Here is a 24,916-nt window from a genome sequence, read left to right on the forward strand (position 1 = left end):
GGCACCCTAATTTTGTGAACATTAATCTTACGTACACAAGCCAGGGGTCCCTGTTAGCTTTATCCATAGATACACTATTACTTAGAATCAGATGGTTCAATGTGATTTCTTGATTTAACCAAGTCTTTACCCAGCAGATCAGTGGGACAACTTTCAACTGATCCGTAACATATCCTAACCCTATTTCTGTATGTAATGAAAAGGTTGGAGTAGACTGGGGTACTGCAAGAAGAGATCTTAAAAACTTGTTTTCCGTAACTTGGATCTTCTCCTGCGATGTGTAACCCCATAAAGAGGCACCATACGTAGCTGTAGCCAAACATTTAGATTTATAAATTTTCAAAAGGGCTCCATTGGTCTTGCCCCCAGACGCTAAGCAAAACCAATGAGTGCTGAGGTAGACCTGGCTACAGCATTACTTTTGAGCTTCTGTTGAGGTCCCCTAGATATGTAAAAATGGGCACCTTAGTTACCTCGGCACCATTACAAAAACAGGATTTTAACTTCTATTTCCTACAGTGTTTACCAACCACCATGACATGTTACTTCTTAATGTTTACTTTCAAGTCCAAGGACCCCATGAAATCCCCAAAGGAGTCCAACACCCTCTGGAGACCAAGGCCAGTACGGGCCAGTAAAACTGTGTCGTCCGCATATAGGAGAACCGGAATTACTGACTGTCCTATATGCGGTACATCCAAGGTGGCCCCCCCTAGGAACTTCTCCAGGGCGTTGATATACAAAGTAAAAAGGAGGGGGGCCAGGATACAACCTTGCCTGACGCCCCTCTTAGAGCTAAAGTGACTGGTGCATCTACCATCCCATGTAACCCTGACCGACGCTAAAAGACCCTGATGTAAAACAGCAAAAAAATTAACCAAAGATGCGTCAATGCCTATATCCAACAAAATTGACCAAAGTTTCGCCCGATTAACCAGGTCGAAGGTCGAGGAAAGGTCCATAAAACCCATATAAAGAGATCCTTCTTTGGCCACTGTATATTTACTTATCAGGAGCTGAATATTCAAGCTCTGATCTAGGGTGCTTCTCTTCTCCCTGAAGCCATATTGAAGGTTAGAGAGGACCCCTCTGCTATCTAACCAATCCCTGAGTTTATGCAAGATGACTCTACCCAGGATTTTTACTGCTGAGTATATCAAAGAGATTGGTCAGTAGCACGAAGGGTCCCCTCTCTGCCCTTTTTAAAGACCGGGATTATAACAGATGTAGCCCTTGATGCAGAAAACCTATTTGAACTTGAGGCATTATAAACATTAGTTAGAATCCTAGCCCAGAATTTACGAAAATTTCCATATAGGTCCGCCGGGACCCCGTCCCGGCCTGGGGCTTTGTTTTTTTACATTTCCAGGATTGCTCTTTCTACTTAAGCCACTTCAAAAGTTATGGGAGACAAAGACTGTTTGAGAATATTGTCATCTTCCAGAGAAGCAAGGCCCTCATTACCATGAATCTCCCTAAAATGTGAGAGCCAATTATCATCTGGAATAACACAATCCAAGGTAGTGTTTTCTTGCCCCCCAAAAAAAAGGATGGTTAATAGTTGCTCACAATTTACTGCTATCACTTAAAACTTCGGTTGATAGAAGAATGTTCCACGCCTCTTCTTTAATTTCTTGCTTACGATTGGCAATAGCCAATTTATATGTCTTCCTCAGGCTAGCAACAGAATCCCTGTCTCTTGGTCTTTTCTTCAAGGCTTGGAGAAGAGCACCATGGGCTTTGGAACAACTACTATCAAACCATCTTTCTGATTGGTATGGGTTTTCTTTGTTTTTAGCCTTTAGGTCATTTGCAATCTGGCTACATATGGAGACATAAGCGCCAATAATCTCCACGCTAGGAGCAGAACTATCTAAGCATATCGCCAGATTTGCCTCGGCCTTGGTAAAAAAAATCCTCAAAAAAGGCTTCAGGGACCCCCCTAGTCAATTTAAGCCTCCTACTTTGGTCCTTTGTGGCCAGGTGGCTAGCCCCCACAGTCACACTGTCCCTAAAACCAGTAGCTTCTTCTAGATCCAACTCCAGGATAACCGGGTTATGGTCACTAAACACGGAAGGTACAACTTTATACAACATGACCCTGGATAAAACATAGGAAGATAAGAGGGCGATAGCTAGATAGATAGATAGATTGATAGATAGATAGATAGATAGATAGATAGATAGATAGATAGACAGACAGACAGACAGACAGACAGATAGATAGATAGATAGATAGATAGATAGATAGATAGATAGATAGATAGATAGATAGATAGATAGATAGATAGATAGATAGATAGATAGATAGATAGATAGATAGATAGAATAGATAGATAGATAGATAGATAGATAGATAGATAGATAGATAGATAGATAGATAGATAGATAGATAGATAGAGTGAGGGCGATAGATAGATAGATAGTGTAATTATGTAGCATATAATTATGTGGCACTGAGTGGTATTGTGTGGAGTGTGTGTTGCATTCAGTAGAGTGTAATTACAGCTATGTTCCAGGATAATAGCCCCTCCTTATATTTAATTGGTTCATATTGTTTTAAAGCCACATTTTCACATACAATTTGAGTGATAGATGTTAAGCCTGTACTACAGCGTACCCGATCTATCCCAGGATTAGCCGAAGTACAAACCAGAGGAGAGGCTGGGTTTATATCAGTGGATAAACCTGGTATATCAGTTTGATTCATACCACCCGAACCCCCATCCTTACTACCTTGCGGTTCTAACACTTGAAGAATATCTCCTAAGTCTATAGCTTCTGACAATCGGTCGTTGGGGAGGAGGTTAGAAGGTGTGTCAGGTAGTCATTCCACCCCATCCAATCCCCCCTCATCTGAGAGGATGCCGTACCTATTGGAGATAGGGATGTTAAAATGATTATTAAAATTGGTGGGTTAATATTGATCTGGAGGGGGTGGCCGTATTAGACGTTCCCTTCTATCCTGACTATAGCCCCAGTTGTTAGTTGGTACCTCGAAACCCCAGCCATTAGAAGTTGCTGGCCATATAGGCCTAGTAAAATTAGGAGTAGGCTTAGGATATGTCATGCTCCGCTGTTTTTTGCCGAAAAATTCTAGGGTGAGAGGAATGATGGTACCTCTTCTGCGCTGCGGCGGCAAAATATTTGGCAGGATGTTTGGTAAAACTGCAGAATTGGCAAAATTTACAATAATGCAATCACCCTTGAATTTTTTGGGGTTTTGACCTATCCATGGGACCCTTCTGGCTGACTTAATGTCACCAGCTAGCTGTTGTTTCCCCCACGGGGCCAACTGCATGTTGCCTGATAACCAGTGCAGGGCCTTACTTGTTAATGCCGGGGGGGATTCTGATTGGTCTGAGGCTAGTGGGGGGACATTAGCCAATACCAGCACTAATGGAGCCGCATCTTCCAGAAACTGTACAGTGACTTCTTCTGTACTCGGTGCAGGTATTACAGGCGGAGTTGGGGATAATGTATCTCCTGGCAATAAGTGATGCGTCATTATAATTGAGGACTGTTCCTGTCAGTTAGCATGTATAATATTTGAACTAGTGCCTCCCTCAGATGGAGGAAAAAAAGCCTCTTTTACGGGTAGAACTAGGCTGGTAACTGTGTCTGATATATTAGACACAGCTTCTGCCAACTTTTTTTGATCTGCACCTAATTTCTTTATATCTGCAGTTAGCTTGTCCAGTTTGGTCACTACTGGTTTAATTAAAATTTTAAGTTTAGTGTCAATTAGATCAGCTAACCTTGATAATAACTCCTCATCCACGTTATACTTCTCGAGTTCTTCTACTTTCCCCCTGCTTTTATCCCTACTTCTCACGGGTGACGCAACCCTCTTCTTCCCTAAGTGAACTCCACCACGGTGTACTTGAGTTTTTCTACATTTTCTGATGGCACGTGGCGCATGATCTTGAACTGGGGGATCGATTTCATTATTTGGCAGCTCACTCTCCTGCACAATTTGATCCTGATCTTGTTCAGTGTCAACTACCTGACATTCCGAGTCATTAACCCGAGCTATGTCTTGTCCCTGTGTTGTAAGAGTACTCAGGTTTGAAATACCATGTTCTAAAGTATCAGAGTCTAAAACTGCACTTCCCTCAACCTGGGAAGGTATATCAATCCAGGGTGAGTCAGGTGAAGGACTTAGGGGAGATAAGTTAGGGGACAGGCTAAGACCTAAGGATTCGCGCCTCTCATTGTTAATCTTTGAGACTACTTGTATCATATAGTTTTCTATAGAGTTACCTCCCGCCGTTAAATTCTTTTTGGGCATTCTTCTTAAACTAGTAGTAATAACCAATTAACAACAATGTTATAATAAATGACGGTATATCCAAAATGTAAAACAAGTATGAATAGTCTTACTGCAAACCAAACAAATCGAGGACAGTAAGGGCAGAATAACGTGTCCAGTCCAGTCTCGGCCTGTCTCGGACTGTCTAAGACTGTCCGCCCTTTGTCCGGGCTTCGTCCGGCGTCCCGCACACGCGTCCCGCTATGTGACTGAGGGATGTTTTTATAGGAGGAGCAGGGGCGGGAAGAGACTCCAGGTGCGCTGCGTTGATCCTGCGCGGAACCCTGGGTCTCGCAGTCCCGGCCCCTGTTGAAATCGCCTCACACTCTCCTCGGCGAAGATAGACGGTCAAAAGCTCTACTCCACCACTTCTGCTGGCAAACAAGCAAGGTTTCAGGGACAAAGTCACGAACTCAGCACACAGCTGCGAGCGGCTCCCGCGAAGCGGGGGCCGCGAGCTGTTATGAAGGCACAGGTCAGGCTAGGCAAACGGGGAGGAGCAGGGGCGGGAAGAGACTCCAGGTGCGCTGCGTTGATCCTGCGCGGAACCCTGGGTCTCGCAGTCCCGGCCCCTGTTGAAATCGCCTCACACTCTCCTCGGCGAAGATAGACGGTCAAAAGCTCTACTCCACATGGAGTGCAGTGTAATTATGTGGCGTGTAATTATGTGGCACTGAGTGGTATTTAGAGTGTATGTTGCATTGAGTGCATTGTAATTATAAGGCTTGTAATTATGTGGCACTGATTGGTATTTATAGTGTATGTTGCATTGAGTGCAGTGTAATTATGTGGCGTGTAATTATGTGGCACTGAGTGGTATTTGGAGTGTATGCTGCGTTGAGTGCAGTGTAATTATGTGGCGTGTAATTTTGTGGCACTGAGTGGTATTTGGAGTGTATGTTGCGTTGAGCGCAGTGTAATTGAGTGGTGTGTAATTATGTGGCACTGAGTGGTATTTGGAATGTATGTTGTGTTGAGCCCAGTGTAATTAAGTGGCGTGTAATTATGTTGCACTGAGTGAAATTTGGAGTGTATGTTGCATTGAGTGCAGTGTAATTATGTGGCATGTAATTATTTGGCACTGAGTGGTATTTGTTGCGTATGTTGCATTGCGTGCAATGTAATTATGTGGCGTGCAACTGTGTGGCACTGAGTGGTTTTTGGAGTGTATGTTTCATGGAGTGCAGTGTAAATATGTGGAGTGTAATTATGTGGCAACGAGTGGTATTTGGAGTGTATGTTGCATTGATGCTGTGTAATTATGTGGCGTGTAATTAAGTGGCACTGAGTGGTATTTGGAGTGTATGTTGCATTGAGTGCAGTGTAATTATGTGGTGTGTAACTATGTGGCACTGAGTCGTATTTGGAGTGTATGTTGCATGGAGTGCAGTGTAAATATGTGGCGTGTAATTATGTGGCACTGAGTGGTATTTGGAGTGTATGTTGCATTGAGTGCAGTGTAATTATGTGGTGTGTAATTATGTGGCACTAAGTGGTATTTGGAGTGTATCTTGCGTTAAGTGTAGTGTAATTATGTGGCACTGAGTGGTATTTGAAGTGTATGTTTCATTAAGTGCAGTGTAATTATGTGTCGTTTAATTATGTGGCACTGAGTGGTATTTGTAGTCTATGTTGCATTGAGTGCAGTGTAATTATGTGGTGTGTAATTATGTGGCACTGAGTGGTATATTTAGTGTATGTTGCATTGAGTGCAGTGTAATTATGTGGCCTGTATATATGTGGCACTGAGTGGCATTTGGAGGGTAAGTCGCATTGAGTGCAGTGTAATTATGTTGCATGTAATTATGTGGCACTGAGAGGTATTTGGAGTGTATGTTGCGTTGAGCGCAGTGTAATTATGTGGCGTGTAACTGAGTGGTATTTGGAGTGTGTGTTGCATGGAGCGCAGTGTAATTATGTGGTGTGTCATTATGTAGCACTGAGTGGTATTTGGAGTGTATGTTGCATTGAGTGCAGTGTAATTATGTGGCATGTAATTATGTGGCACTGAGTTGTATTTGGAGTGTATGTTGCATTGAGTGCACTGTACCTATGTGGCGTATAACTATGTGGCACTGAGTGGTATTTGGAGTGTATGTTGCATGGAGTGAAGTGTAATTATGTGGCATGTAATTAAGTGGCACTGAGTGGTATTTGGAGTGTATGTTGCATTGAGTGCAGTGTAATTATGTGGAGTGTAATTATGTGGCAATCAGTGGTATTTGCAGTGTATGTTGCATTGAGTGAAGTTTAATTATGTGGCATGTAATTATGTGGCACTGAGTGGTATTTGTAGTGTATGCTGTATTGAGTGCAGTGTAATTATGTGGCGTGTAACTATGTGGCACTGAGTGGCATTTGGAGTGTATGTTGCATGGAGTGCAGTGTAAGTAATTATAAGGCGTGTAATTATGTGGCACTGAGTGGTATTTGCAGTGTATGTTACGTTGAGCACAGTGTAATTATGTAGCGTGTAATGATGTGGCACTGAGTGGTATTTGGAGTGTATGTTGCATTGAGCGCAGTGTAATTATGTGGTGTGTAATTATGTGGCACTGAGTGGTATTTGGAGAGTATGTTGCATTGAGCGCAGTATAATTATGTGGCGTGTAATTATGTGGCACTGAGTGGTATTTAGAGTGTATGTTGCATTGAGTGCAGTGTAATTATGTGGCGTGTAATTATGTGGCACTGAGTGGTATTTGGAGTGTATGTTGCTTTGAGCGCAGTGTAATTATGTGGCGTGTAATTATGTTGCACTGAGTGGTATTTGGAGTGCATGTTGCGTTGAGCGCATTGTAATTAAGTGGCGTGTAATTATGTGGCACTGAGTCGTATTTGGAGTGTATTTTGCGTTGAGCGCAGTGTAATTATGTTTCATGTAACTGAGTGGTATTTGGACTGTATGTTGCATTGAGTGCAGTGTAATTATGTGGCACTGAGTTGTATTTGGAGTGTATGTTGCATTGAGTGCAGTGTAATTATGTGGCGTGTAACTATGTGGCACTGAGTGGTATTTGGAGTGTATGTTGCATGGAGTGCAGTGTAATTATGTGGCATGTAATTATGTGGCCCTGAGTGGTATTTGGAGTGTATGTTGCATTGAGTGCAGTGTAATTATGTGGCATGTAATTATGTAGAGATTGAGTTTTATTTGGAGTGTACGTTGCATTGAGTGCAGTGTAATTATGTGGCGTGTAATATTTGGCACTGAGTGGTATTTGTAGTGTATGTTGCATTGCGTGCAGTGTAAATATGTAGCGTGTAACTATGTGGCACTGAGTGGTATTTGGAGTGTATGTTGCATGGAGTGCAGCGTAATTATGTGGCGTGTAATTAAGTGGCACTGAGTGGTATTTGGAGTGTATGTTGCGTTGAGCCCCATGTAATTATGTAGCGTGTAATTATGTTTCACTGAGTGGTATTTAGAGTGTATGTTGCATTGAGTGCAGTGTAATTATGTGGCGTGTAATTATGTGGCACTGAGTGGTATTTGGATTGTATTTTGTGTTTGGTGCAGTGTACTTATGTGGCGTTATATGGAGTGTATGTTGCATGGAGTGTAGTGTAATTATGTCGTATGTACATAAATTGCACTGAGTGGTATTTGAAGTGTATGTTGCATTGAGTGCAGTGTAATTATGTGGAGTGTAATTATGTGGCAATGAGTGGTATTTGCAGTGTATGTTGCATGGAGTGCAGTGTAATTATAAGGCGTGTAATAATTTGGCACTGAGTGGTATTTGCAGTGTATGTTACGTTGAGCACAGTGTAATTATGTAGCGTGTAATGATGTGGCACTGAGTGGTATTTGGAGTGTATGTTGCATTGAGCGCAGTGTAATTATGTGGCGTGTAATTATGTGGCACTGAGTGGTATTTGGAGAGTATGTTGCATTGAGCGCCGTATAATTATGTGGCGTGTAATTATGTCGCACTGAGTGGTATTTAGAGTGTATGTTGCATTGAGTGCAGTGTAATTATGTGGCGTGTAATTATGTGGCACTGAGTGGTATTTGGAGTGTATGTTGCTTTGAGCGCAGTGTAATTATGTGGCGTGTAATTATGTTGCACTGAGTGAAATTTGGATTGTATGTTGCGTTGAGCGCATTGTAATTAAGTGCCGTGTAATTATGTGGCACTGAGTGGTATTTGGAGTGTATGTTGCGTTGAGCGCAGTGTAATTATGTTTCGTGTAACTGAGTGGTATTTGGAGTGTATGTTGCATTGAGTGCAGTGTAATTATGTGGCATGTAATTATGTGGCACTGAGTTGTATTTGGAGTGTATGTTGCATTGAGTGAAGTGTAATTATGTGGCGTGTAACTATGTGGCACTGAGTGGTATTTGGCGTGTATGTTGCATGGAGTGCAGTGTGATTATGTGGCATGTAATTATGTGGCCCTGAGTGGTATTTTGAGTGTATGTTGCATTGAGTGCAGTGTAATTATGTGGCATGTAATTATGTAGCCCTGAGTTTTATTTGGAGTGTACGTTGCATTGAGTGCAGTGTAATTATGTGGCGTGTAATATTTGGCACTGAGTGGTATTTGGAGTGTATGTTGCATTGCGTGCAGTGTAATTATGTAGCGTGTAACTATGTGGCACTGAGTGGTATTTGGAGTGTATGTTGCATGGAGTGCAGTGTAATTATGTGGCGTGTAATTATGTGGCACTGAGTGGTATTTGGAGTGTATGTTGCATTGAGCACAGTGTAATTATGTAGCGTGTAATTATGTTTCACTGAGTGGTATTTAGAGTGTATGTTGCATTGAGTTCAGTGTAATTATGTGGCGTGTAATTATGTGGCACTGAGTGGTATTTGGAGTATATGTTGTGTTTGGTGCAGTGTAATTATGTGGCGTGTAATAATGTGGCAATAAGTGGTATTTGGAGTGTATGTTGCTTTGAGTGCAGTGTAATGAAGTGGCGTGTAATTATGTGGCACTGAGTGGTATTTGGAATTTATGTTGTGTTGAGCGCAGTGTAATTAAGTGGCGTGTAATTATGTTGCACTGAGTGGTATTTGGAGTGTATGTTGCATTGAGTGCAGTGTAATTATGTGGTGTGTAATTATGTGGCATGTAATTATAAGGCACTGAGTGGGATTTGGAGTGTATGTTGCATTGAGTGCAGGGTAATTATAAGGCTTGTAATTATGTGGCACTGATTGGTATTTGGAGTGTATGTTGCATTGAGTGCAGTGTAATTATGTGGCGTGTAATTATGTGGCACTGAGTGGTATTTGGAGTGTATGCTGCGTTGAGTGCAGTGTAATTATGTGGCGTGTAATTTTGTGGCACTGAGTGGTATTTGGAGTGTATGTTGCGTTGAGCGCAGTGTAATTAAGTGGCGTGTAATTATGTTGCACTGAGTGGTATTTGGAGTGTATATTGCATTGAGTGCAGTGTAATTATGTGGCGTGTATTTATGTGGCACTGAGAGGTATTTGGAGTGTATATTGCATTGAGTGCAGTGTAATTATAAAGCTTGTAATTATGTGGCACTGATTGGTATTTGGAGTGTATGTTGCATTGAGTGCAGTGTAATTATGTGGCGTGTAATTATGTGGCATTAAGTGGTATTTGGAGTGTATGTTGCATTGAGTGCGGTGTAAATATGTGGAGTGTAATTATGTGGCAACGAGTGGTATTTGGAGTGTATGTTGCGTTGAGCACAGTGCAATTATGTAGCCTGTAATTATGTGGCACTGAGTGGTATTTAGAGTGTATGTTGCATTGAGTGCAGTGTAATTATGTGGCGTGTAATTATGTGGCACTGAGTGGTATTTGGAGTGTATGTTGCCTTGAGCGCAGTGTAATTATGTGGCGTGTAATTATGTGGCACTGAGTGGTATTTGGAGTGTATGTTGCGTTGAGCGCAGTGTAATTATGTGGCATGTAACTGTGTGGTATTTGGAGTGTATGCTGCATGGAGTTCAGTGTAATTATGTGGCGTGTAATTATGTGGCACTGAGTGGTATTTGGAGTGTATGTTGCATGGAGTGCAGTGTAATTATGTGGCATGTAATTATGTGGCACTGAGTGGTATTTAGAGTGTATGTTGCATTGAGTGCATTGTAATTATAAGGCTTGTAATTATGTGGCACTGATTGGTATTTATAGTGTATGTTGCATTGAGTGCAGTGTAATTATGTGGCGTGTAATTATGTGGCACTGAGTGGTATTTGGAGTGTATGCTGCGTTGAGTGCAGTGTAATTATGTGGCGTGTAATTTTGTGGCACTAAGTGGTATTCGGAGTGTATGTTGCGTTGAGCGCAGTGTAATTGAGTGGTGTGTAATTATGTGGCACTGAGTGGTATTTGGAATGTATGTTGTGTTGAGCGCAGTGTAATTAAGTGGCGTGTAATTATGTTGCACTGAGTGAAATTTGGAGTGTATGTTGCATTGAGTGCAGTGTAATTATGTGGCGTGTATTTATGTGGCACTGAGTGGTTTTTGGAGTGTATATTGCATTGAGTGCAGTGTAATTATGTGGAGTGTACTTATGTGCAATGAGTGGTATTTGGAGTTTATGTTGCATTGAGTGCAGTGTAATTATGTGGCGTGTAATTATGTGGCATTAAGTGGTATTTGGAGTGTATGTTGCATTGATGCTGTGTAATTATGTGGCGTGTAATTAAGTGGCACTGAGTGGTATTTGGAGTGTATGTTGCATTGAGTGCAGTGTAATTATGTGGTGTGTAACTATGTGGCACTGAGTGGTATTTGGAGTGTATGTTGCATGGAGTGCAGTGTAAATATGTGGCGTGTAATTATGTGGCACTGAGTGGTATTTGGAGTGTATGTTGCGTTGAGTGCAGTGTAATTATGTGGTGTGTAATTATGTGGCACTAAGTGGTATTTGGAGTGTATCTTGCGTTAAGTGTAGTGTAATTATGTGGCACTGAGTGGTATTTGAAGTGTATGTTTCATTAAGTGCAGTGTAATTATGTGTTGTTTAATTATGTGGCACTGAGTGGTATTTGTAGTCTATGTTGCATTGAGTGCAGTGTAATTATGTGGTGTGTAATTATGTGGCACTGAGTGGTATATTTAGTGTATGTTGCATTGAGTGCAGTGTAATTATGTGGCCTGTATATATGTGGCACTGAGTGGCATTTGGAGGGTAAGTCGCATTGAGTGCAGTGTAATTATGTTGCATGTAATTATGTGGCACTGAGAGGTATTTGGAGTGTATGTTGCGTTGAGCGCAGTGTAATTATGTGGCGTGTGACTGAGTGGTATTTGGAGTGTGTGTTGCATGGAGAGCAGTGTAATTATGTGGTGTGTAATTATGTAGCACTGAGTGGTATTTGGAGTGTATGTTGCATTGAGTGCAGTGTAATTATGTGGCATGTAATTATGTGGCACTGAGTTGTATTTGGAGTGTATGTTGCATTGAGTGCACTGTACCTATGTGGCGTATAACTATGTGGCACTGAGTGGTATTTGGAGTGTATGTTGCATGGAGTGAAGTGTAATTATGTGGCATGTAATTAAGTGGCACTGAGTGGTATTTGGAGTGTATGTTGCATTGAGTGCAGTGTAATTATGTGGAGTGTAATTATGTGGCAATCAGTGGTATTTGCAGTGTATGTTGCATTGAGTGAAGTTTAATTATGTGGCATGTAATTATGTGGCACTGAGTGGTATTTGTAGTGTATGTTGCATGGAGTGCAGTGTAAGTAATTATAAGGCGTGTAATTATGTGGCACTGAGTGGTATTTGCAGTGTATGTTACGTTGAGCACAGTGTAATTATGTAGCGTGTAATGATGTGGCACTGAGTGGTATTTGGAGTGTATGTTGCATTGAGCGCAGTGTAATTATGTGGTGTGTAATTATGTGGCACTGAGTGGTATTTGGAGAGTATGTTGCATTGAGTGCAGTGTAATTATGTGGAGTGTAATTATGTGGCACTGAGTGGTATTTGGAGTGTATGTTGCTTTGAGCGCAGTGTAATTATGTGGCGTGTAATTATGTTGCACTGAGTGGTATTTGGAGTGCATGTTGCGTTGAGCGCATTGTAATTAAGTGGCGTGTAATTATGTGGCACTGAGTCGTATTTGGAGTGTATTTTGCGTTGAGCGCAGTGTAATTATGTTTCATGTAACTGAGTGGTATTTGGACTGTATGTTGCATTGAGTGCAGTGTAATTATGTGGCACTGAGTTGTATTTGGAGTGTATGTTGCATTGAGTGCAGTGTAATTATGTGGCGTGTAACTATGTGGCACTGAGTGGTATTTGGAGTGTATGTTGCATGGAGTGCAGTGTAATTATGTGGCATGTAATTATGTGGCTCTGAGTGGTATTTGGAGTGTATGTTGCATTGAGTGCAGTGTAATTATGTGGCGTGTAATTATGTGGCATTAAGTGGTATTTGGAGTGTATGTTGCATTGAGTGCGGTGTAAATATGTGGAGTGTAATTATGTGGCAACGAGTGGTATTTGGAGTGTATGTTGCGTTGAGCACAGTGCAATTATGTAGCCTGTAATTATGTGGCACTGAGTGGTATTTAGAGTGTATGTTGCCTTGAGCGCAGTGTAATTATGTGGCGTGTAATTATGTGGCACTGAGTGGTATTTGGAGTGTATGTTGCGTTGAGCGCAGTGTAATTATGTGGCATGTAACTGTGTGGTATTTGGAGTGTATGTTGCATGGAGTTCAGTGTAATTATGTGGCGTGTAATTATGTGGCACTGAGTGGTATTTGGAGTGTATGTTGCATGGAGTGCAGTGTAATTATGTGGCGTGTAATTATGTGGCACTGAGTGGTATTTACAGTGTATGTTGCATTGAGTGCATTGTAATTATAAGGCTTGTAATTATGTGGCACTGATCGGTATTTATAGTGTATGTTGCATTGAGTGCAGTGTAATTATGTGGCGTGTAATTATGTGGCACTGAGTGGTATTTGGAGTGTATGCTGCGTTGAGTGCAGTGTAATTATGTGGCGTGTAATTTTGTGGCACTGAGTGGTATTTGGAGTGTATGTTGCGTTGAGCGCAGTGTAATTGAGTGGTGTGTAATTATGTGGCACTGAGTGGTATTTGGAATGTATGTTGTGTTGAGCGCAGTGTAATTAAGTGGCGTGTAATTATGTTGCACTGAGTGAAATTTGGAGTGTATGTTGCATTGAGTGCAGTGTAATTATGTGGCGTGTATTTATGTGGCACTGAGTGGTTTTTGGAGTGTATATTGCATTGAGTGCAGTGTAATTATGTGGAGTGTAATTATGTGCAATGAGTGGTATTTGGAGTGTATGTTGCATTGAGTGCAGTGTAATTATGTGGCGTGTAATTATGTGGCATTAAGTGGTATTTGGAGTGTATGTTGCATTGAGTGCAGTGTAATTATGTGGTGTGTAACTATGTGGCACTGAGTGGTATTTGGAGTGTATGTTGCATGGAGTGCAGTGTAAATATGTGGCGTGTAATTATGTGGCACTGAGTGGTATTTGGAGTGTATGTTGCGTTGAGTGCAGTGTAATTATGTGGTGTGTAATTATGTGGCACTAAGTGGTATTTGGAGTGTATCTTGCATTAAGTGTAGTGTAATTATGTGGCACTGAGTGGTATTTGAAGTGTATGTTTCATTAAGTGCAGTGTAATTATGTGTCGTTTAATTATGTGGCACTGAGTGGTATTTGTAGTCTATGTTGCATTGAGTGCAGTGTAATTATGTGGTGTGTAATTATGTGGCACTGAGTGGTATATTTAGTGTATGTTGCATTGAGTGCAGTGTAATTATGTGGCCTGTATATATGTGGCACTGAGTGGCATTTGGAGGGTAAGTCGCATTGAGTGCAGTGTAATTATGTTGCATGTAATTATGTGGCACTGAGAGGTATTTGGAGTGTATGTTGCGTTGAGCGCAGTGTAATTATGTGGCGTGTAACTGAGTGGTATTTGGAGTGTGTGTTGCATGGAGAGCAGTGTAATTATGTGGTGTGTAATTATGTAGCACTGAGGGGTATTTGGAGTGTATGTTGCATTGAGTGCAGTGTAATTATGTGGCATGTAATTATGTGGCACTGAGTTGTATTTGGAGTGTATGTTGCATTGAGTGTACTGTACCTATGTGGCGTATAACTATGTGGCACTGAGTGGTATTTGGAGTGTATGTTGCATGGAGTGAAGTGTAATTATGTGGCATGTAATTAAGTGGCACTGAGTGGTATTTGGAGTGTATGTTGCATTGAGTGCAGTGTAATTATGTGGAGTGTAATTATGTGGCAATCAGTGGTATTTGCAGTGTATGTTGCATTGAGTGAAGTTTAATTATGTGGCATGTAATTATGTGGCACTGAGTGGTATTTGTAGTGTATGCTGTATTGAGTGCAGTGTAATTATGTGGCGTGTAACTATGTGGCACTGAGTGGCATTTGGAGTGTATGTTGCATGGAGTGCAGTGTAAGTAATTATAAGGCGTGTAATTATGTGGCACTGAGTGGTATTTGCAGTGTATGTTACGTTGAGCACAGTGTAATTATGTAGCGTGTAATGATGTGGCACTGAGTGGTATTTGGAGTGTATGTTGCATTGAGCGCAGTGTAATTATGTGGTGTGTAATTATGTGGCACTGAGTGGTATTTGGAGAGTATGTTGCATTGAGCGCAGTATAATTATGTGGCGTGTAATTATGTGGCACTGAGTGGTATTTAGAGTGTATGTTGCATTGAGTGCAGTGTAATTATGTGGAGTGTAATTATGTGGCACTGAGTGGTATTTGGAGTGTATGTTGCTTTGAGCGCAGTGTAATTATGTGGAGTGTAATTATGTTGCACTGAGTGGTATTTGGAGTGCATGTTGCGTTGAGCGCATTGTAATTAAGTGGCGTGTAATTATGTGGCACTGAGTCGTATTTGGAGTGTATTTTGCGTTGAGCGCAGTGTAATTATGTTTCATGTAACTGAGTGGTATTTGGACTGTATGTTGCATTGAGTGCAGTGTAATTATGTGGCACTGAGTTGTATTTGGAGTGTATGTTGCATTGAGTGCAGTGTAATTATGTGGCGTGTAACTATGTGGCACTGAGTGGTATTTGGAGTGTATGTTGCATGGAGTGCAGTGTAATTATGTGGCATGTAATTATGTGGCCCTGAGTGGTATTTAGAGTGTATGTTGCATTGAGTGCAGTGTAATTATGTGGCATGTAATTATGTAGAGATTGAGTTTTATTTGGAGTGTACGTTGCATTGAGTGCAGTGTAATTATGTGGCGTGTAATATTTGGCACTGAGTGGTATTTGTAGTGTATGTTGCATTGCGTGCAGTGTAATTATGTAGCGTGTAACTATGTGGCACTGAGTGGTATTTGGAGTGTATGTTGCATGGAGTGCAGTGTAATTATGTGGCGTGTAATTAAGTGGCACTGAGTGGTATTTGGAGTGTATGTTGCGTTGAGCCCCATGTAATTATGTAGCGTGTAATTATGTTTCACTGAGTGGTATTTAGAGTGTATGTTGCATTGAGTGCAGTGTAATTATGTGGCGTGTAATTATGTGGCACTGAGTGGTATTTGGATTGTATTTTGTGTTTGGTGCAGTGTACTTATGTGGCGTGTAACTATGTGGCACTCAGTGGTATTTGGAGTGTATGTTGCATGGAGTGTAGTGTAATTATGTCGTATGTACATAAGTTGCACTCAGTGGTATTTGTAGTCTATGTTGCATTGAGTGCAGTGTAATTATGTGGTGTGTAATTATGTGGCACTGAGTGGTATATTTAGTGTATGTTGCATTGAGTGCAGTGTAATTATGTGGCCTGTATATATGTGGCACTGAGTGGCATTTGGAGGGTAAGTCGCATTGAGTGCAGTGTAATTATGTTGCATGTAATTATGTGGCACTGAGAGGTATTTGGAGTGTATGTTGCGTTGAGCGCAGTGTAATTATGTGGCGTGTAACTGAGTGGTATTTGGAGTGTGTGTTGCATGGAGAGCAGTGTAATTATGTGGTGTGTAATTATGTAGCACTGAGGGGTATTTGGAGTGTATGTTGCATTGAGTGCAGTGTAATTATGTGGCATGTAATTATGTGGCACTGAGTTGTATTTGGAGTGTATGTTGCATTGAGTGCACTGTACCTATGTGGCGTATAACTATGTGGCACTGAGTGGTATTTGGAGTGTATGTTGCATTGAGTGCAGTGTAATTATGTGGAGTGTAATTATGTGGCAATGAGTGGTATTTGCAGTGTATGTTGCATGGAGTGCAGTGTAATTATAAGGCGTGTAATAATTTGGCACTGAGTGGTATTTGCAGTGTATGTTACGTTGAGCACAGTGTAATTATGTAGCGTGTAATGATGTGGCACTGAGTGGTATTTGAAGTGTATGTTGCATTGAGCGCAGTGTAATTATGTGGCGTGTAATTATGTGGCACTGAGTGGTATTTGGAGAGTATGTTGCATTGAGCGCCGTATAATTATGTGGCGTGTAATTATGTGGCACTGAGTGGTATTTAGAGTGTATGTTGCATTGAGTGCAGTGTAATTATGTGGCGTGTAATTATGTGGCACTGAGTGGTATTTGGAGTGTATGTTGCTTTGAGCGCAGTGTAATTATGTGGCGTGTAATTATGTTGCACTGAGTGAAATTTGGAGTGTATGTTGCGTTGAGCGCATTGTAATTAAGTGGCGTGTAATTATGTGGCACTGAGTGGTATTTGGAGTGTATGTTGCGTTGAGCGCAGTGTAATTATGTTTCGTGTAACTGAGTGGTATTTGGAGTGTATGTTGCATTGAGTGCAGTGTAATTATGTGGCATGTAATTATGTGGCACTGAGTTGTATTTGGAGTGTATGTTGCATTGAGTGAAGTGTAATTATGTGGCGTGTAACTATGTGGCACTGAGTGGTATTTGGTGTGTATGTTGCATGGAGTGCAGTGTAATTATGTGGCATGTAATTATGTGGCCCTGAGTGGTATTTGGAGTGTATGTTGCATTGAGTGCAGTGTAATTATGTGGCATGTAACTATGTAGCCCTGAGTTTTATTTGGAGTGTACGTTGCATTGAGTGCAGTGTAATTATGTGGCGTGTAATATTTGGCACTGAGTGGTATTTGTAGTGTATGTTGCATTGTGTGCAGTGTAATTATGTAGCGTGTAACTATGTGGCACTGAGTGGTATTTGGAGTGTATGTTGCATGGAGTGCAGTGTAATTATGTGGCGTGTAATTATGTGGCACTGAGTGGTATTTGGAGTGTATGTTGCATTGAGCACAGTGTAATTATGTAGCGTGTAATTATGTTTCACTGAGTGGTATTTAGAGTGTATGTTGCATTGAGTTCAGTGTAATTATGTGGCGTGTAATTATGTGGCACTGAGTGGTATTTGGAGTGTATGTTGTGTTTGGTGCAGTGTAATTATGTGGCGTGTAATAATGTGGCAATAAGTGGTATTTGGAGTGTATGTTGCGTTGAGCGCAGTGTAATGAAGTGGCGTGTAATTATGTGGCACTGAGTGGTATTTGGAATTTATGTTGTGTTGAGCGCAGTGTAATTAAGTGGCGTGTAATTATGTTGCACTGAGTGGTATTTGGAGTGTATGTTGCATTGAGTGCAGTGTAATTATGTGGTGTGTAATTATGTGGCATGTAATTATAAGGCACTGAGTGGGATTTGGAGTGTATGTTGCATTGAGTGCAGGGTAATTATAAGGCTTGTAATTATGTGGCACTGATTGGTATTTGGAGTGTATGTCGCATTGAGTGCAGTGTAATTATGTGGCGTGTAATTATGTGGCACTGAGTGGTATTTGGAGTGTATGCTGCGTTGAGCGCAGTGTAAATATGTGGCATGTCATTTGTGGCACTGAGTGGTATTTGGAGTGTATGTTGCGTTGAGTGCAGTGTAATTAAGTGGTGTGTAATTATGTGGCACTGATTGGTATTTGGAGTGTATGTTGCATTGAGTGCAGTGTAATTATGTGGCGTGTAATTATGTGGCACTGAGTGGTATTTGAATGTATGCTGCGTTGAGTGCAGTGTAATTATGTGGAGTGTAATTTTGTGGCACTAAGTGGTATTTGGAGTGTATGTTGCGTTGAGCGCAGTGTAATTAAGTGGCGTGTAATTATGTTGCACTGAGTGGTATTTGGAGTGTATATTGCATTGAGTGCAGTGTAATTATGTGGCGTGTATTTATGTGGCACTGAGAGGTATTTGGAGTGTATATTGCATTGAGTGCAGTGTAATTATAAAGCTTGTAATTATGTGGCACTGATTGGTATTTGGAGTGTATGTTGCATTGAGTGCAGTGTAATTATGTGGCGTGTAATTATGTGGCATTAAGTGGTATTTGGAGTGTATGTTGCATTGAGTGCAGTGTAATTATTGGCGTGTAATTATATGGCACTGAGTGGTATTTGGAGTGTATGTTGCATTGAGTGCAGTGTAATTATGTGGCGTGTAACTATGTGGCACTGAGTCGTATTTGGAGTGTATGTTGCATGGAGTGCAGTGTAATTATGTGGCGTGTAATTATGTGGCACTGAGTGGTATTTGGAGTGTATGTTGCGTTGAGTGCAGTGTAATTATGTGGTGTGATTATGTGGCACTGAGTGGTATTTGGAGTGTATGTTGCGTTAAGCGTATTGTAATTATGTGGCACTGAGTGGTATTTGAAGTGTATGTTTCATTAAGCGCAGTGTAATTATGTGGCGTTTAATTATGTGGCACTGAGTGGTATTTGGAATCTATGTTGCATTGAGTGCAGTGTAAATATGTGGTGTGTAATTATGTGGCACTGAGTGGTATATTTAGTGTATGTTGCATTGAGTGCAGTGTAATTATGTGTTGTTTAATTATGTGGCACTGAGTGGTATTTGTAGTCTATGTTGCATTGAGTGCAGTGTAATTATGTGGTGTGTAATTATGTGGCACTGAGTGGTATATTTAGTGTATGTTGCATTGAGTGCAGTGTAATTATGTGGCCTGTATATATGTGGCACTGAGTGGCATTTGGAGGGTAAGTCGCATTGAGTGCAGTGTAATTATGTTGCATGTAATTATGTGGCACTGAGAGGTATTTGGAGTGTATGTTGCGTTGAGCGCAGTGTAATTATGTGGCGTGTGACTGAGTGGTATTTGGAGTGTGTGTTGCATGGAGAGCAGTGTAATTATGTGGTGTGTAATTATGTAGCACTGAGTGGTATTTGGAGTGTATGTTGCATTGAGTGCAGTGTAATTATGTGGCATGTAATTATGTGGCACTGAGTTGTATTTGGAGTGTATGTTGCATTGAGTGCACTGTACCTATGTGGCGTATAACTATGTGGCACTGAGTGGTATTTGGAGTGTATGTTGCATGGAGTGAAGTGTAATTATGTGGCATGTAATTAAGTGGCACTGAGTGGTATTTGGAGTGTATGTTGCATTGAGTGCAGTGTAATTATGTGGAGTGTAATTATGTGGCAATCAGTGGTATTTGCAGTGTATGTTGCATTGAGTGAAGTTTAATTATGTGGCATGTAATTATGTGGCACTGAGTGGTATTTGTAGTGTATGTTGCATGGAGTGCAGTGTAAGTAATTATAAGGCGTGTAATTATGTGGCACTGAGTGGTATTTGCAGTGTATGTTACGTTGAGCACAGTGTAATTATGTAGCGTGTAATGATGTGGCACTGAGTGGTATTTGGAGTGTATGTTGCATTGAGCGCAGTGTAATTATGTGGTGTGTAATTATGTGGCACTGAGTGGTATTTGGAGAGTATGTTGCATTGAGTGCAGTGTAATTATGTGGAGTGTAATTATGTGGCACTGAGTGGTATTTGGAGTGTATGTTGCTTTGAGCGCAGTGTAATTATGTGGCGTGTAATTATGTTGCACTGAGTGGTATTTGGAGTGCATGTTGCGTTGAGCGCATTGTAATTAAGTGGCGTGTAATTATGTGGCACTGAGTCGTATTTGGAGTGTATTTTGCGTTGAGCGCAGTGTAATTATGTTTCATGTAACTGAGTGGTATTTGGACTGTATGTTGCATTGAGTGCAGTGTAATTATGTGGCACTGAGTTGTATTTGGAGTGTATGTTGCATTGAGTGCAGTGTAATTATGTGGCGTGTAACTATGTGGCACTGAGTGGTATTTGGAGTGTATGTTGCATGGAGTGCAGTGTAATTATGTGGCATGTAATTATGTGGCTCTGAGTGGTATTTGGAGTGTATGTTGCATTGAGTGCAGTGTAATTATGTGGCGTGTAATTATGTGGCATTAAGTGGTATTTGGAGTGTATGTTGCATTGAGTGCGGTGTAAATATGTGGAGTGTAATTATGTGGCAACGAGTGGTATTTGGAGTGTATGTTGCGTTGAGCACAGTGCAATTATGTAGCCTGTAATTATGTGGCACTGAGTGGTATTTAGAGTGTATGTTGCCTTGAGCGCAGTGTAATTATGTGGCGTGTAATTATGTGGCACTGAGTGGTATTTGGAGTGTATGTTGCGTTGAGCGCAGTGTAATTATGTGGCATGTAACTGTGTGGTATTTGGAGTGTATGTTGCATGGAGTTCAGTGTAATTATGTGGCGTGTAATTATGTGGCACTGAGTGGTATTTGGAGTGTATGTTGCATGGAGTGCAGTGTAATTATGTGGCGTGTAATTATGTGGCACTGAGTGGTATTTACAGTGTATGTTGCATTGAGTGCATTGTAATTATAAGGCTTGTAATTATGTGGCACTGATCGGTATTTATAGTGTATGTTGCATTGAGTGCAGTGTAATTATGTGGCGTGTAATTATGTGGCACTGAGTGGTATTTGGAGTGTATGCTGCGTTGAGTGCAGTGTAATTATGTGGCGTGTAATTTTGTGGCACTGAGTGGTATTTGGAGTGTATGTTGCGTTGAGCGCAGTGTAATTGAGTGGTGTGTAATTATGTGGCACTGAGTGGTATTTGGAATGTATGTTGTGTTGAGCGCAGTGTAATTAAGTGGCGTGTAATTATGTTGCACTGAGTGAAATTTGGAGTGTATGTTGCATTGAGTGCAGTGTAATTATGTGGCGTGTATTTATGTGGCACTGAGTGGTTTTTGGAGTGTATATTGCATTGAGTGCAGTGTAATTATGTGGAGTGTAATTATGTGCAATGAGTGGTATTTGGAGTGTATGTTGCATTGAGTGCAGTGTAATTATGTGGCGTGTAATTATGTGGCATTAAGTGGTATTTGGAGTGTATGTTGCATTGAGTGCAGTGTAATTATGTGGTGTGTAACTATGTGGCACTGAGTGGTATTTGGAGTGTATGTTGCATGGAGTGCAGTGTAAATATGTGGCGTGTAATTATGTGGCACTGAGTGGTATTTGGAGTGTATGTTGCGTTGAGTGCAGTGTAATTATGTGGTGTGTAATTATGTGGCACTAAGTGGTATTTGGAGTGTATCTTGCATTAAGTGTAGTGTAATTATGTGGCACTGAGTGGTATTTGAAGTGTATGTTTCATTAAGTGCAGTGTAATTATGTGTCGTTTAATTATGTGGCACTGAGTGGTATTTGTAGTCTATGTTGCATTGAGTGCAGTGTAATTATGTGGTGTGTAATTATGTGGCACTGAGTGGTATATTTAGTGTATGTTGCATTGAGTGCAGTGTAATTATGTGGCCTGTATATATGTGGCACTGAGTGGCATTTGGAGGGTAAGTCGCATTGAGTGCAGTGTAATTATGTTGCATGTAATTATGTGGCACTGAGAGGTATTTGGAGTGTATGTTGCGTTGAGCGCAGTGTAATTATGTGGCGTGTAACTGAGTGGTATTTGGAGTGTGTGTTGCATGGAGAGCAGTGTAATTATGTGGTGTGTAATTATGTAGCACTGAGGGGTATTTGGAGTGTATGTTGCATTGAGTGCAGTGTAATTATGTGGCATGTAATTATGTGGCACTGAGTTGTATTTGGAGTGTATGTTGCATTGAGTGCACTGTACCTATGTGGCGTATAACTATGTGGCACTGAGTGGTATTTGGAGTGTATGTTGCATGGAGTGAAGTGTAATTATGTGGCATGTAATTAAGTGGCACTGAGTGGTATTTGGAGTGTATGTTGCATTGAGTGCAGTGTAATTATGTGGAGTGTAATTATGTGGCAATCAGTGGTATTTGCAGTGTATGTTGCATTGAGTGAAGTTTAATTATGTGGCATGTAATTATGTGGCACTGAGTGGTATTTGTAGTGTATGCTGTATTGAGTGCAGTGTAATTATGTGGCGTGTAACTATGTGGCACTGAGTGGCATTTGGAGTGTATGTTGCATGGAGTGCAGTGTAAGTAATTATAAGGCGTGTAATTATGTGGCACTGAGTGGTATTTGCAGTGTATGTTACGTTGAGCACAGTGTAATTATGTAGCGTGTAATGATGTGGCACTGAGTGGTATTTGGAGTGTATGTTGCATTGAGCGCAGTGTAATTATGTGGTGTGTAATTATGTGGCACTGAGTGGTATTTGGAGAGTATGTTGCATTGAGCGCAGTATAATTATGTGGCGTGTAATTATGTGGCACTGAGTGGTATTTAGAGTGTATGTTGCATTGAGTGCAGTGTAATTATGTGGAGTGTAATTATGTGGCACTGAGTGGTATTTGGAGTGTATGTTGCTTTGAGCGCAGTGTAATTATGTGGAGTGTAATTATGTTGCACTGAGTGGTATTTGGAGTGCATGTTGCGTTGAGCGCATTGTAATTAAGTGGCGTGTAATTATGTGGCACTGAGTCGTATTTGGAGTGTATTTTGCGTTGAGCGCAGTGTAATTATGTTTCATGTAACTGAGTGGTATTTGGACTGTATGTTGCATTGAGTGCAGTGTAATTATGTGGCACTGAGTTGTATTTGGAGTGTATGTTGCATTGAGTGCAGTGTAATTATGTGGCGTGTAACTATGTGGCACTGAGTGGTATTTGGAGTGTATGTTGCATGGAGTGCAGTGTAATTATGTGGCATGTAATTATGTGGCCCTGAGTGGTATTTAGAGTGTATGTTGCATTGAGTGCAGTGTAATTATGTGGCATGTAATTATGTAGAGATTGAGTTTTATTTGGAGTGTACGTTGCATTGAGTGCAGTGTAATTATGTGGCGTGTAATATTTGGCACTGAGTGGTATTTGTAGTGTATGTTGCATTGCGTGCAGTGTAATTATGTAGCGTGTAACTATGTGGCACTGAGTGGTATTTGGAGTGTATGTTGCATGGAGTGCAGTGTAATTATGTGGCGTGTAATTAAGTGGCACTGAGTGGTATTTGGAGTGTATGTTGCGTTGAGCCCCATGTAATTATGTAGCGTGTAATTATGTTTCACTGAGTGGTATTTAGAGTGTATGTTGCATTGAGTGCAGTGTAATTATGTGGCGTGTAATTATGTGGCACTGAGTGGTATTTGGATTGTATTTTGTGTTTGGTGCAGTGTACTTATGTGGCGTGTAACTATGTGGCACTCAGTGGTATTTGGAGTGTATGTTGCATGGAGTGTAGTGTAATTATGTCGTATGTACATAAGTTGCACTCAGTGGTATTTGTAGTCTATGTTGCATTGAGTGCAGTGTAATTATGTGGTGTGTAATTATGTGGCACTGAGTGGTATATTTAGTGTATGTTGCATTGAGTGCAGTGTAATTATGTGGCCTGTATATATGTGGCACTGAGTGGCATTTGGAGGGTAAGTCGCATTGAGTGCAGTGTAATTATGTTGCATGTAATTATGTGGCACTGAGAGGTATTTGGAGTGTATGTTGCGTTGAGCGCAGTGTAATTATGTGGCGTGTAACTGAGTGGTATTTGGAGTGTGTGTTGCATGGAGAGCAGTGTAATTATGTGGTGTGTAATTATGTAGCACTGAGGGGTATTTGGAGTGTATGTTGCATTGAGTGCAGTGTAATTATGTGGCATGTAATTATGTGGCACTGAGTTGTATTTGGAGTGTATGTTGCATTGAGTGCACTGTACCTATGTGGCGTATAACTATGTGGCACTGAGTGGTATTTGGAGTGTATGTTGCATTGAGTGCAGTGTAATTATGTGGAGTGTAATTATGTGGCAATGAGTGGTATTTGCAGTGTATGTTGCATGGAGTGCAGTGTAATTATAAGGCGTGTAATAATTTGGCACTGAGTGGTATTTGCAGTGTATGTTACGTTGAGCACAGTGTAATTATGTAGCGTGTAATGATGTGGCACTGAGTGGTATTTGAAGTGTATGTTGCATTGAGCGCAGTGTAATTATGTGGCGTGTAATTATGTGGCACTGAGTGGTATTTGGAGAGTATGTTGCATTGAGCGCCGTATAATTATGTGGCGTGTAATTATGTGGCACTGAGTGGTATTTAGAGTGTATGTTGCATTGAGTGCAGTGTAATTATGTGGCGTGTAATTATGTGGCACTGAGTGGTATTTGGAGTGTATGTTGCTTTGAGCGCAGTGTAATTATGTGGCGTGTAATTATGTTGCACTGAGTGAAATTTGGAGTGTATGTTGCGTTGAGCGCATTGTAATTAAGTGGCGTGTAATTATGTGGCACTGAGTGGTATTTGGAGTGTATGTTGCGTTGAGCGCATTGTAATTATGTTTCGTGTAACTGAGTGGTATTTGGAGTGTATGTTGCATTGAGTGCAGTGTAATTATGT

The 24,916-nt window shown here is 41.0% G+C and overlaps 1 pseudogene; it reads right to left on the reverse strand.

Annotated features, from left to right (window-relative positions):
- Positions 1 to 3,529: 3,529 nt before the first annotated feature.
- The window catches only part of LOC144773884 (uncharacterized), a 129,398-nt pseudogene continuing 108,011 nt past the window's right edge, over positions 3,530 to 24,916 (reverse strand).

This window comes from Lissotriton helveticus, chromosome 8 (assembly GCF_964261635.1).
Source record: "Lissotriton helveticus chromosome 8, aLisHel1.1, whole genome shotgun sequence".
NCBI lineage: Eukaryota > Metazoa > Chordata > Amphibia > Caudata > Salamandridae > Lissotriton > Lissotriton helveticus.